Here is a 12,676-nt window from a genome sequence, read left to right as displayed (position 1 = left end):
TTTGTGGGGGAGGGTATGTGGGTGATGGTGGCTTAACCCCTTAATAACTGTAGCGGTTAATAACCGCTATGGTGATTAAGGGGTTAGGGGACATTAATTTGGATGTTGTAATTCTTGTGTTTGTTTTGCAGAAGCGGATGGGGCATGGGCAGGATGAAGATGAGGATGGCCTTCATCGTGGCAGTGGGACATGGGTGAGTGCTATATGTATTTAAAGTCTTTATTGTTGTGTATGTATTGTAAATGGACAACTGCACTATTATCCATTTGTGGATAATAGTCATTCTGCCCATTACTATACTGTATGTTAGGGGGGTATAGGTGTTGTTGGGTATATAAATATATATATATATATATATATATATATATATATATATATATATATATATATAATTATTTAATTATTTATTTAATTCGTTATTGTGGGGCTGGGGTGTTTTTTTTTTATTATTGTGGGTAGTGGGGGTGTGTGAAGGGGGCATTAGCCCCAACGGTGGTTGTTTAGGGCTTGCGGGTGGGTAGCGGGAGGCCTTAACCCCTTCAGGACCGTAGCGGTATTAACCGCTACGGTCCTGAAGGGGTTAAGTGCCCCCGCATCCCCCCCGCAAGTCCTAAACTCACACCCAGGGCCAAATACCCCCCTCACCCATCCCCGCTACCCACAATAACGCTGGCACGGTGGGTTAACCCCTTCATTGCCTTAGCGGTTAGCCGCTAAGGTAATGAAGTGGCTTTTAAATGCCTTTTTCCTGCCTCGGATGCATGCCGGGGGGCTCCGGTGCGGGTATCAGCTCCGGAGACCCCCGGCATCAATCACAGGCAGGAAAAAGGGCTGATTTTTCCTAAGTGTCGCCCTTGCCGATGCTTCTCCTTCAGCAAGTTGCCAACTTTAGTTGGCGGGCTGGATTGGCCATAAAATCTCCAATCTGGCCTGCCGATCAGCACCAAAAAGCTGATCGGGGCTTACTGAATTCAGGCGGGAAAAAAAAGTCCCGATAAGTGGCTTATCGGCAGCCGGGTGGCGAAAAATTTTTTTTCGGAAGAAAAGTTGACGATAATTCCCACTTATCGGGGCTTACTGAATCAGGAGGGCAAAAAACGGCTATAAAATGCCGAAAAAGCCTTATCGGGGCTTACTGCATGAGGCCCAATGAGGTCTTTTATAGAATGTCCCAATATTTATTTAAAATATGTACCTTATGTAGCCCTTTTTGTGACGCTCCCAAAGAGACTACGGGTAACTGCACGCACCTGTGGCTCCAAGAGATCTGAGCCTCCGCTAACTGGGAGCCTGGGGTAACACTTATAGCGCAGCGCCTGCACTTACCCACTATCCCTGTGATGTGCGATTCCCCTGGGCAATAAACATATACACACACATATGCTGGTAACTGATTTTACTGTAACGCAATATAACCTGAGTACTCTATAACTTGCATCAACACATAACACATATACTAAATGCTTATACACTAATACAGCTAACTGGTAATGTCTTTATAACGTTAGTGGCTCAGCCACGCTCCTAATGAGTGTGTCTCTGTCCCGTCACTGCATGCTCCACACCATGTCCGTGTACGGTAATGTATTTGTAAAGGCTCAGTCCTTTGGCCACTTCGCTTAGTGTCCCTAAAGAGTTATACCTAAGGCGGGATCAGAGCCTGTTGACCGGTGTTGATGCACTTGATGTAAATAATACCTTCCGGTCACGGCGGTGACCGGCAACAGCTTCAAAAAGGATCCGTCGATCCGACACGTGGCCTCCAGATATCACGGTGTCCAGCCGTCTGGTCCCAGATGACTGCAACTGCCGCAACTTGGTGCTTTGTCCCTAACTGGTACTCAGTAAGGGGTGATGTTCGCTACCACTGTAGGGCTTCCCTGCAGCACTGCAACCTACGGTGACTTCAGGGATTCTCCTAGGGGCCTGCAGGGAATAACTGTCCTATGCAGGCAGGTCACGGACCCCCTGCACCCACACACCTGTTCCTTCACCTCCCGGATCCCCTCTAACTAGCTCAACCTAATACCTGCAGCAACCGCACTGCACTCAACCCTGTGTCCTTCTTGTCAGTGCACACAGCACCTAAGGTCAGGGTCCCTACCTTAGGGGCCTTCCCTCAGAACCTACCCACTACCCTATTGGGGATTGGGGCCTGCCTGGGACCTGGGGATTACCTGACCTGGTGTAGGAGCCACTTGCTCCCTTCACCCTTCCTCCCCCTTCCTGCTCCCAGCTCCAACTTCCGTTCCTAAGCCCGCGAAATGTATCTATATCCCTGGCTGAGAATCCTTGGCCCTCATTGGCCACTCTGGGACACCTGGGGTCTTTGGCCCTAAGCCTCATGGGAACTGTAGTCCCGTGGAGGCTGCTTTTGCATTGGGGCCGCGTGCGCGCTTGCACTGCGCATGCGCGACTCCCTAATGGCCGCCGCAGCTCCCTAGCCCTATCTGCGCATGCGCGATCACTGCACATGCGCGTGCATCTGTAATGGCGGCCCCCGCTAGCCAGGTACGCCGCCGGGACTCCCAGGACTCGGAGCACTCCCTGCTCCGGCCCCCACCTTTTCAGCTTGCCGGCGGGTCTGTCGCTGCCTCCAACGGCACCCGCGACTGCTCGGCACGCTACGAAGGGGGTCTCTGGGGCAGAAAAGAGACCAGGGCTACATTCTCCCCCTCTTAAAATCCCAACGACCTCGCTTGGGTAGCAAACATAGCAGATGATTATATAATGAAAATGCATTGCAAAAGATATACAACACATCACATGCATTTTCCCATTGTTACCCAACATCATCATGTGGATACCCGAGGCCAGCTGAGTCTCATAGTGGGGTACCCCTATGAGTCTTTTGGAGTTCAAGATTGGGTGCTACAGTCTCTACTGCCAAACCATCGCCTCCCCCTCGTAGAAAACATAGTAAGGGGTTTTGGTGCCAGACATTTACCCAGCCATCCGTGACATGGATGAGGTCTTGCTCTTTTCCTCGGTCCACCACATGGTGAATGAAGCGCTCCATCATGCGCATGAAGGAGGCAACAACTACCAGAGCGGTCACAGCACAGTCTTGGTTCGCTCCAGCAATCCCTTTAGCAGTGACGTCTTCTGGGGACAGCACAATGTCTACGTGCAAGCCCATGTCTTTAGAAGAAAAAGCTTGGAGGTTCCTTGTGTAGGGGTAAGCGTCGCTCATGGCCGCTGTACTGGATACCTTGATGAGGTCAAATCTGCTCCATGGTCTGCAGAGATCTTCTAGGGTAGACACCTCCACCAGGACGCGATGACGAGGTGAGCCCATCGCCCGGGTGACCCTACCTTTGGAGCCACCAGGCTCCACGATCACCGGGGAGCTCATACCTGACACCCCTGGGGCAGTCAACTCACCCCTGCCATCGTTGGCAGGTAATGATCCCAAGCCTGGGACCGATGGTACCATCGTTGACGACCGGACTGGCCACAGTAGGGCACATGGACCCATAGCAGAGTCCGCGTATATGGGGCAATCAGCCCGTTGTCCGCAGCTTCACTGGAGTGGTCCACCGGCAGGCGCATCACCACGAGTGATTGGTAGCTGGAATCACCAAGAGCGGATGGGGGCATAGATACCTTACCCTGTGATTCTGGAATCTGCGGTTCTGAGAGTGTAACTGTGTCTAGAACCGGGGTGCACGGACCCCCTGGAACATCTGGTATAGCACACCGACTCGGTGCAGCCACAGCGTCGCAGCTGTCCATTTTGGTCAATGTACCTTTCTCCGCTGGCTCCGGCTCTAGAACCAGATCTAAAACCGACATCTGGAGTTCCGACATCTGTGACTTTGCCTTAGGCGGCTCCGTCTCGGGACCTGAGTCTAGAATGTCCATTTGGGCACACGGGCCCTCCACAACCTCTATAGGTGGGGTAGGTTGAATAGCAGTGGCTTCAACCGCCTGGATAGAGAGATCAGTCACATCAGTTTTCTCTGTGGATTCCGCAGGCTGGGGCATAATAGGCTTCAAGAAACATGCACCACAGCAGGCACATTCGGGCTCCCAAGCCAGTGCGCCTCTAGAGCAGTCACAGGCGGTACTAAAACACTGTATACACGTTTCTCCTTCCACCTCGGTTGTCTTGAAGCCTAGCGGGAACTGGAACATGTCGACTCCCTTGTCACGGGCTTCCTGAAGGCAGAGGCACATTAGCGCGAGGACATCTATTTCTGGCAATTGCCGGGGCACATACACGTTAGGGTGTAACCCCTTGCAGTCTATTTAATTCTCGGAGGAAAAACAATCCGTTTCTGCAACAGTGTCCTCCTCCACCTCCTCTTCCTCTGGCGGTTCTGTAGGCTGCAGCAGTCTGAGTTTCAGGAACTGCACCTCACAGTCGGGACACTTGGGCCCCCGGGTCAATTCACCGACGAGGCAATCACAACCGATCAGGCAGCAGTGCAGGCATCCTTCCCCATATACCTCTGACGTCGTGAGCACTACTGGTAACGTAGATAAGCCCGCTGCCCAGCCACCAGACACATTATATTCTTCTAACACACATGGGCATACTATCATTGGCGAGCCTAAATGTGGGGCCCGTATGACTCTATAAAGCCAAGGGTGTGTTTCTCTGCATCCCTTGCTTTCCTTAGGAGGAACAGAAATGGCTGATTGCTGTTCACTGTGCTCACTCACATGGTGGGGGCGTGGCTCTGATTTTCCCACCAGTCCTGGACAGATGCTCGCAACATTTTTCTGTGCAGGTTGGCTGTCAGCCGCACATGTGCCATTTTGATTTGGCGGGAGCCGCCATTTTAGGTGGGACTCACTGTTAGCATCCCTTGCTGCAGGAGCCTCCAATTTGATCACAGTCCTGTTAACCATACTAGGGCTCTCGGTGCATGCAGAAACTGCCAAGTCAGGGTAAAGGGGCATCCATCGGTCGGACCCTCGGGCAGATTCAAGAATTGGGGGCCATCTTCCTCGCTTATGGCCTGGCCTACATACATCAGTACAGTACTCCATTGCAAGGTGACATCATACCTTTGTCCTCTGACCCACGTGCAAGCTAGCCCAGGGAGTTTCCGAACATGCGCCTGGACGTCTAGCAAAGACACGCCAGCAGGGACTGCTCCCATAGCAACCACGTGGTTAGGAGTAGCGTTAACCTTCAAGGCCCATGCGTAGACTTCCTGCCTTGAGAGCGCCCACATGGTGAAACAAAAATAGAGCACAATTGAGAAAAAAATTATAGGGCACCCCAGGTCTGAGATCTCAGCAACGCCTCCAAATGTAGCCCTTTTTCTGACGCTCCCAAAGAGACTACGTGTAACTGCACGCACCTGTGGCTCCAGGAGATCTGAGCCTCCGCTAACTGGGAGCCTGGGGTAACACTTATAGCGCAGCGCCTGCACTTACCCACTATCCCTGTGATGTGCGATTCCCCTGGGCAATAAACATATACACACACATATGCTGGTAACTGATTTTACTGTAACGCAATATAACCTGAGTACTCTATAACTTGCATCAACACATAACACATATACTAAATGCTTATACACTAACACAGCTACTGTAACTGGTAATGTCTTTATAACGTTAGTGGCTCAGCCACGCTCCTAATGAGTGTGTCTCTGTCCCGTCACCGCATGCTCCACACCGTGTCTGTGTACGGTAATGTACTTGTAAAGGCTCAGTCCTTTGGCCACTTCGCTTAGTGTCCCCAAAGAGTTATACCTAAGGCGGGTTCAGCACCTGTTGACCGGTGTTGGTGCTCTTGATGTAAATAATACCTTCCGGTCACGGCGGTGACCGGCAACAGCTTCAAAAATGATCCATCGATCCGACACGTGGCCTCCAGATATCACGGTGTCCAGCCGTCTAGTCCCAGATGACTGCAACCGCCGCAACTCTGTGCTTTGTCCCTAACTGGTACTCAGTAAGGGGTGATGTTCGCAACCACTATACGGCTTCCCTGCAGCACTGCAACCTACGGTGACTTCAGGGATTCTCCTAAGGGCCTACGGGGAAGAACTGTCCAATGCAGGCGGGTCACGGACCCCCTGCACCCACACTACCTCTTCCTTCACCTCCCGGATCCCCTCTCTAGCGCAACCTAATACCTGCAGCAACCGCACTGCACTCAACCCTGTGTCCTTCTTGTCAGTGCACACAGCACTGCCAGCTGTGTCACTGACAATACTACACCCACACACACACCTAAGGGCAGGGTCCCTACCTTAGGGGCCTTCCCTCAGAACCTACCCACTACCCTATTGGGGATTGGGGCCTGCCTGGACCTGGAGATTACCTGACCTGTTGTAGGAGCCACATGCTCCCTACACCCTTCCTCCCCCTTCCTGCTCCCAGCTCCAACTGCTGTTCCGAAGCCCGCGAAATGTATCTATATCCCTGGCTGAGAATCCTTGGCCCTCATTGGCCACTCTGGGATACCTGGGGTCTTTGGCCCTAAGCCTCATGGGAACTGTAGTCCCGTGGAGGCTGCTTTTGCATTGGGGCCGCGTGCGCGCTTGCACTGCGCATGCGCGACTCCCTAATGGCCGCCGCCACTCCCTAGCCCTATCTGCGCATGCGCGTTCACTGCACATGCGCGCACATCTGTAATTGCGGCCCCCGCTAGCCGGGTGCGCCACCGGGACTCCCAGGACTCGGAGCACTCCCTACTCTGGCCCCCACCTTTTCAGCTTGCCGGCGGGTCCGTCGCTGCCTCCTGCGGCACCCACGACCGCTTGGCACGCTACGAAGGGGGCCTCTGGGGCAGAAAAGAGACCGGGGCTACACTTAAGTTTCATATTACTATGGTGTGTGTTGAAAGGAACATGCACAATATTCTTGAATTAAGTGCCCTCCAAATGAAAATACTATTTGGGTTTTAAATAATTCATTTTGAGCACTTTTTATTTACAGTTGTGGGGCACTGCTATGGGTACCAGATTTGTACCAAGTTACACAAATGTATTCATGGGCCAGTGGGAAGAACAGACATATGAAGTGAATGCTGCACACCTTGAAAAATATTAAATGATACAATTACCGGTGCTCCCGTGCCTGAACGAAAGCCTGTTTCCAGTCCTGAATCAGTAGCAGAAGGAACACAGGGCACAACGGATTTGAAAATCTAAACTCATTTATTTGAGTGGTTGGCTCAAATAAATGAGTTTAGATTTTCAAATCCGTTGTGCACTGTGTTCCTTCTGCTACTGATCCAGTGGGAAGAACAACACATTTGGTTCAACAATACATTTGGAGAAAATCTGGTGCTCTAGAAGAGTTTTATAAATGACCCTGATATTCTTTCAACTGTTGTCCAATCTTTGAATTCCAATTGTAAAAATTAAATTGTTACTTCTAATACTAGCACTGAGAAAATTAAGATTCCAGACTTAACATTAATTATTTAAAATGGTATCAATTAAACTATAACCCATTCCAACACTGTATGTGGATATGTACATGCTAAGAGTAATCATAATCTGCAATGAATTAAAAAAAAAAAAAACCCTTTGGCCAGTTCCAAAAGGGGGGCAGACTAAACATGAGAGACTTTTTGGATATACAAATTAAAAACCCTTCCTCCCCTAGCTAGGATTAAACATAGACATCAATTTGGTATCTTTTTCAGTTTAGTAATATTAATGTATTCATTTTATTAGCAACTCATTTTATTTAACAACCATCGTAGTTAGAATTATAATTATATTACTCTGTGGGTTTCTCCATACCTACCATACACATTTTCTGCAATATCTTTTTGGGTCATAATATGAACTCATCACATCATTTTATTCTCTTCCATTACAATGTATCATTTTACATATTGGTTCCGTAAATTATTCCAAATATATATCTTCTTCCAAGTCTAGTTTTTAAAATGTCCTTTCTGTATAAATGTTTTTAGGCGGTTTTTAGGTTTAGTTTTATACTTTTACAAGCATCATATTAGTCATATCATAAAATCTTCTATTGCTGTAGTAGTAAAGATTTACATTTTTAATATTTCAATGCACAACTCACATTAACCCTAGTCCCCCTCCATATTGTATTTTTTAATAATCTATTTTATATGCTTATTATATCTAATTATGCGTATTTAGATATCTTTATTAAATATGTTTTATACATGTGTGTACACATTTGTATTTTATAAGTAAAAGTGGTTATTTACTTATGTTATATATTTTCTTGGTTGAAAGATAACGTCTCACTAATCCCCAAGGAAGCAGTGTGTACCAGCTGACACACATGTTGAAGTGCTGACATGCGTCGGTCGAGGCAGTTCATTAATGTATCCCTTTCAGGTCTTCGGCCTTATCTGTGTACCCCCTCTCCAAGGGCATATGAAGTCTTATAACGGCCCCTGATAAATTCTGGGGGATTCGGGGGTACCCTAGTACCCTCCAAGTACTGAGGGTCCGTGAAGCTCCCGCTGGAAAATATTTAAAAATTTATTCTAGAAAGAGCAGTTTTAATACTATCTTAGTCATGGAATTCTTGCTAACCATATCTATTTTTTTAATTCTAAAATTCAACCCCCATATCCAAAAATACACATAATGTACAAGAAATAAATATATAAATGTACAGAAGCTTACGAGCTTTATCAATAGTCAATTAAAAGGAAAGCAATCATCATTACATTCAAATTGTCATATGTACCTAGAAATAAACAAGTTGTTCAATGCGAGGAGTGGAACTGCTTGTGACAGACAGTAGGACAGGGATATCTGCCTTGATGATGGTGAGCTTAAGATGAAGATGCGGCTCCACATCAATAAGACAATTTTGTTTATCTGGTTTGATTCCAACCAGCACAGAGAACCACACATGTACGAGGTGAGGAAGGGCAGAAGATACTTAACTGCGTTGTCCGATAGGGCTGGACACTAACACGCAACCAAAATGATGTCAGTGTCTATTATCAATGCTATTTTCAGAAAGCCATCTGAAGTGAGTTCCAAGAGCTGTTCTTCTTCTGTATCTAAGAGGTTATTTGGCAATTTTTTGACACTGATGAGGAAAGGCTTCCTTATCCACTCAAAGCTGCCTTCTGGTTAAGGAAAAGAAAGTACTTACGAAGGCCTTTCTACAAGCTTTCCAAATGCTCCTTCATGGTTTGCAACGTAGCATCAAATTCTTTAGCTGAGTTGATCCTTGTCATGAAGGAATGGAAAGGAATCCAATTCGCCACGACTAAGGCATTTACTCTACAGCTTGAGTTTTGCAATCATCGCGTTCACTTTGTCTTGAACATTGAATATGGATATGAGCTTGACTTGCAAGGATAGATTGAGGCTGTTCAAATGAGCAAAGATATCGGGAAAGTATGCTAATTTGCATAGCCATTTCCAGTTACGCATACTGTCTTGATGGTTAAAGGTTTCATGCAAAAAAAAACTTGAAGTTCTTCTTGCAGCTTAAAAGGGTGAGTGAGCCCCTTTCTATGTGAAAGCCAACGTACTTCAGTGTGAAATAGGAGGTGTGAAGTCACTGCCCATCTCTTCACAAATCTGATAAAAAAGCTGGTGCATTCAGTGGCCGGCCTATCACAAAACTGATAATATTAATAAAAGACACAATATTAACAGCTTCATCAAGTACTTGCTTCAGATCTGCATGCATGTCCTGTGTGATGAGTGCATTCCTGTATATACAACAGTGAGTCGATTTTGCTTGCAGTGCAACGACTTAAATACATGCAACATCTCCTTTCTTTGAATTGGTCATGGCTCTGGTGCCATCCGTGCTTATCCCAACATATTGACTCCAGTCCAAGTGACTCTTTGATGAAGTCATCAATAACTTTAAAATGGCTTCTCCTGTTGGACGTGTTTTCAAACGTTGGTAGAACAAAATATCATAATGGACTTTCCCATTCAGCTCGTATCTGAAAAACAACAAGAGATTAGCTAAATTCACAATATCAGTGGAATCATCAGCTTGCATTGCATTGCGACTCTGTTGTACTTGTAACAATAATAGCTGCTATGTTTCTGACCATATCTGTGATTTTACGAAGAACAGTGTTATTTGACAGGGGAACACTATCAATCACTTTGCCCGCTTTGTCTCCAACCATCACTTTCGCCAAACACTTCAGCACCTACAGACTTTGCTATTAAGTACAACACCCTATATTAGGTGTCTATTGCTTTCACATTTTCACCTCCAGTCACACTGACATTGATTTCTGGGACTTTTTGATAACCTTTGCGCCTATTTTCAAAGAATTCTACTGGTTTTCCATGGTATTCTTTATGTTTGCTATCGAAATAGTGCTTGTACTTGGATGGTTCCATGCTGTCATTTCTGAGAATCTAATGATAATCCACATACAGTACAGTTTCACCTCATTGCCAGTCCACGAAAATCCTAATATAAAATAATCTTCATCATATTTGTAGGCTCCTTTATTTTTTTTTGCAGCTGAAACTTTCAACACACTCACAGATGATTCACACGGTTCACTAATTTGGTCTTCACAGTTGTCATACAGTATAACTGCATTTTCATCACCGTTATCACTAGCACTCACATTTCCTTCACAATTTTCTATTGTACATGTAGCCAGGTCCCCTCTGGCTCCCCAGACCTCTGTTTTCCTCCCGTTACCTTCTTTGTGTGAGCGGGGACTCCCGCTCCTGGTGCAGGGAGCTGCGGGGGCGATCGTGTTGCCGGGGGCTCCCCACGGCATCTGCGGTAGGGCACTGCCATGTTTATTGTATTTGCAGTGGCCATGTTAGGGCTTTTTGCGAGAAGTTGCGCTTCAACAGGAGGTCGCACAAGTGCAGTGGCACGAGCGGTGGCCATTACAAGTAGTGCTGGAGCAGTTGAGTGTCAGAGAAGTGGTGGCGGCCATTACAAAGTCGCTCATGCACAAGGGAGATAGCGCACGCGACCCTAATGTTAAAGAGGTCTGCAAGGGACTACAAGATCCAGCAGTTACTTGGGCTGACATACATGTTATCCTCAGCAGCGAATCGTGTGGCAGAGCTTCCCCTGAGGAGATAGTTACATTTGGCACCCTGGTGAAGGATAGTCAGTTGGAGCTGGGATGCAGAGAGGGTAGGTTGTATGTACAGGGAGCAGGTGGCCCCTGTACTAGGCCAGATACCCCTGAGGCCCCAGCTAGGCCCCACTCACCCTCAGGTTCCAGCTATGCCCCAACACCCTCAGCTGTGGGTACTGCAGGGACTCTCGTTAAGATAGGGACAGGGTCCTGTAGCATCCAGTATAATTGAGGGCCACAGCCAGGAAGAGTGAATAACCTGGGCATTGTTGTTGAAGGTGGATAATCCTCTGCAGTATCAGAGGCAGAGACTGTCCCAAGGTGGAGTACTCCATGCAGGAGGCATCAATCGTAGGAGTGGAACACAACGTGGTATCAGCCTTCTGGAGCAAGGGATCCCAAGTTCAACTACTCTGCACGCCCGAGTGTGGACACACCCGGCAGGTACCCTCATCCCAACACGTATACCAACCAGTACACCTCACCTAGTGGGCAGCGCTGTCTCACACTTGAGTGGGTGGAGGACTCTTGGACTCTAGGTACATGGTGTGGGGGAATAAGGTGTTGGGTTAAAGCCCTGCGAGGCAAAGGGGTAGTTGTATCTATTAGTGTTAAAGAGTGTTAAGAGTTATACCTGTGTCAGTAAATGTTATTGTTTTATACACAGTGTGTGATTGATATTATTGGGTTTCTGTGAAGGGCTCCTCCCACTACGCTGGGATCCCTCACAGGTGGAGGTGTTGCACCGAGAGTATTGTGTTATATCACCCCGAGCTCCCCGTGGCGGAGGCTTAGGCGATTGTGAGCCAACAGGTAAGCACGGCACCAGTAGCATCCAAAGCGTACACGCCCAATCTCACTTGGGGAGGGGGAGGGGGATACTTGGGCTACATACGATTCAAATATCCTATTTTTAGCCACCAATCCACCGTAAAGGGGTTTAACAGAAAAAAAACTAGAGAAATGTTGTATATTAATGCACTGCACTCACAGACATCTGTTACTTGCTATGATCTTTAGTACACCAAAGGTTCCTAATACGTAGTAATGTGTAATTCACATTAACCCTTGCAAGTATGGTGCGGGCGTATCTGCAAAAAAAGCAACCACACCGCAGGTCCCACGTTATGACTTTGGCTGGAGGTCGCTGCTGTACTTTTGTTTGTATTAGTGCCACCAGATGTCGCCGAACGCATCACATTGGATAGTATTAATGCAAACCTGTAAATATATATGTATTTCTACACCATTCTTATCTCCTGATTTTTTTTAAATTTGTACCAAACAAGTACCCCTTGAAATCCTTTAGCGTACCATGCTTTAGGAAGCACTGCAACATAGTACAGGTATAGGTTTTTTTCACACATTTCATTCGGTGACTTCTGAACATTCCAAACCACACGGTTTGGCAATGACAACTTGGGAGCTACAAGAAAAGGCCCCACTGTGACATAAGAGATATTATTATTTCATGTTCCTAATGTGCCCATTCTCACTGGTCTACTTGTGCAGCCAAGATACTTCAGGTCGCATGGAGATTCGAGTAAATAAATCCAGTATTACTTTCAAAATTCTCCTCCTCTCTTTTAAGGCTATACTGTATATTCTTCTGCCCCCCATTCCATCAGCCCTAATTTGTCGATATACACCTTCCCAACTCTTATGTTCTGCTC

The sequence above is a fragment of the Ascaphus truei genome, chromosome 4, assembly GCF_040206685.1.
Source record: "Ascaphus truei isolate aAscTru1 chromosome 4, aAscTru1.hap1, whole genome shotgun sequence".
NCBI classification, from domain to species: domain Eukaryota; kingdom Metazoa; phylum Chordata; class Amphibia; order Anura; family Ascaphidae; genus Ascaphus; species Ascaphus truei.
The sequence above is the reverse complement of the archived record's forward strand: the minus strand, read 5'-3'. Positions refer to the sequence as shown.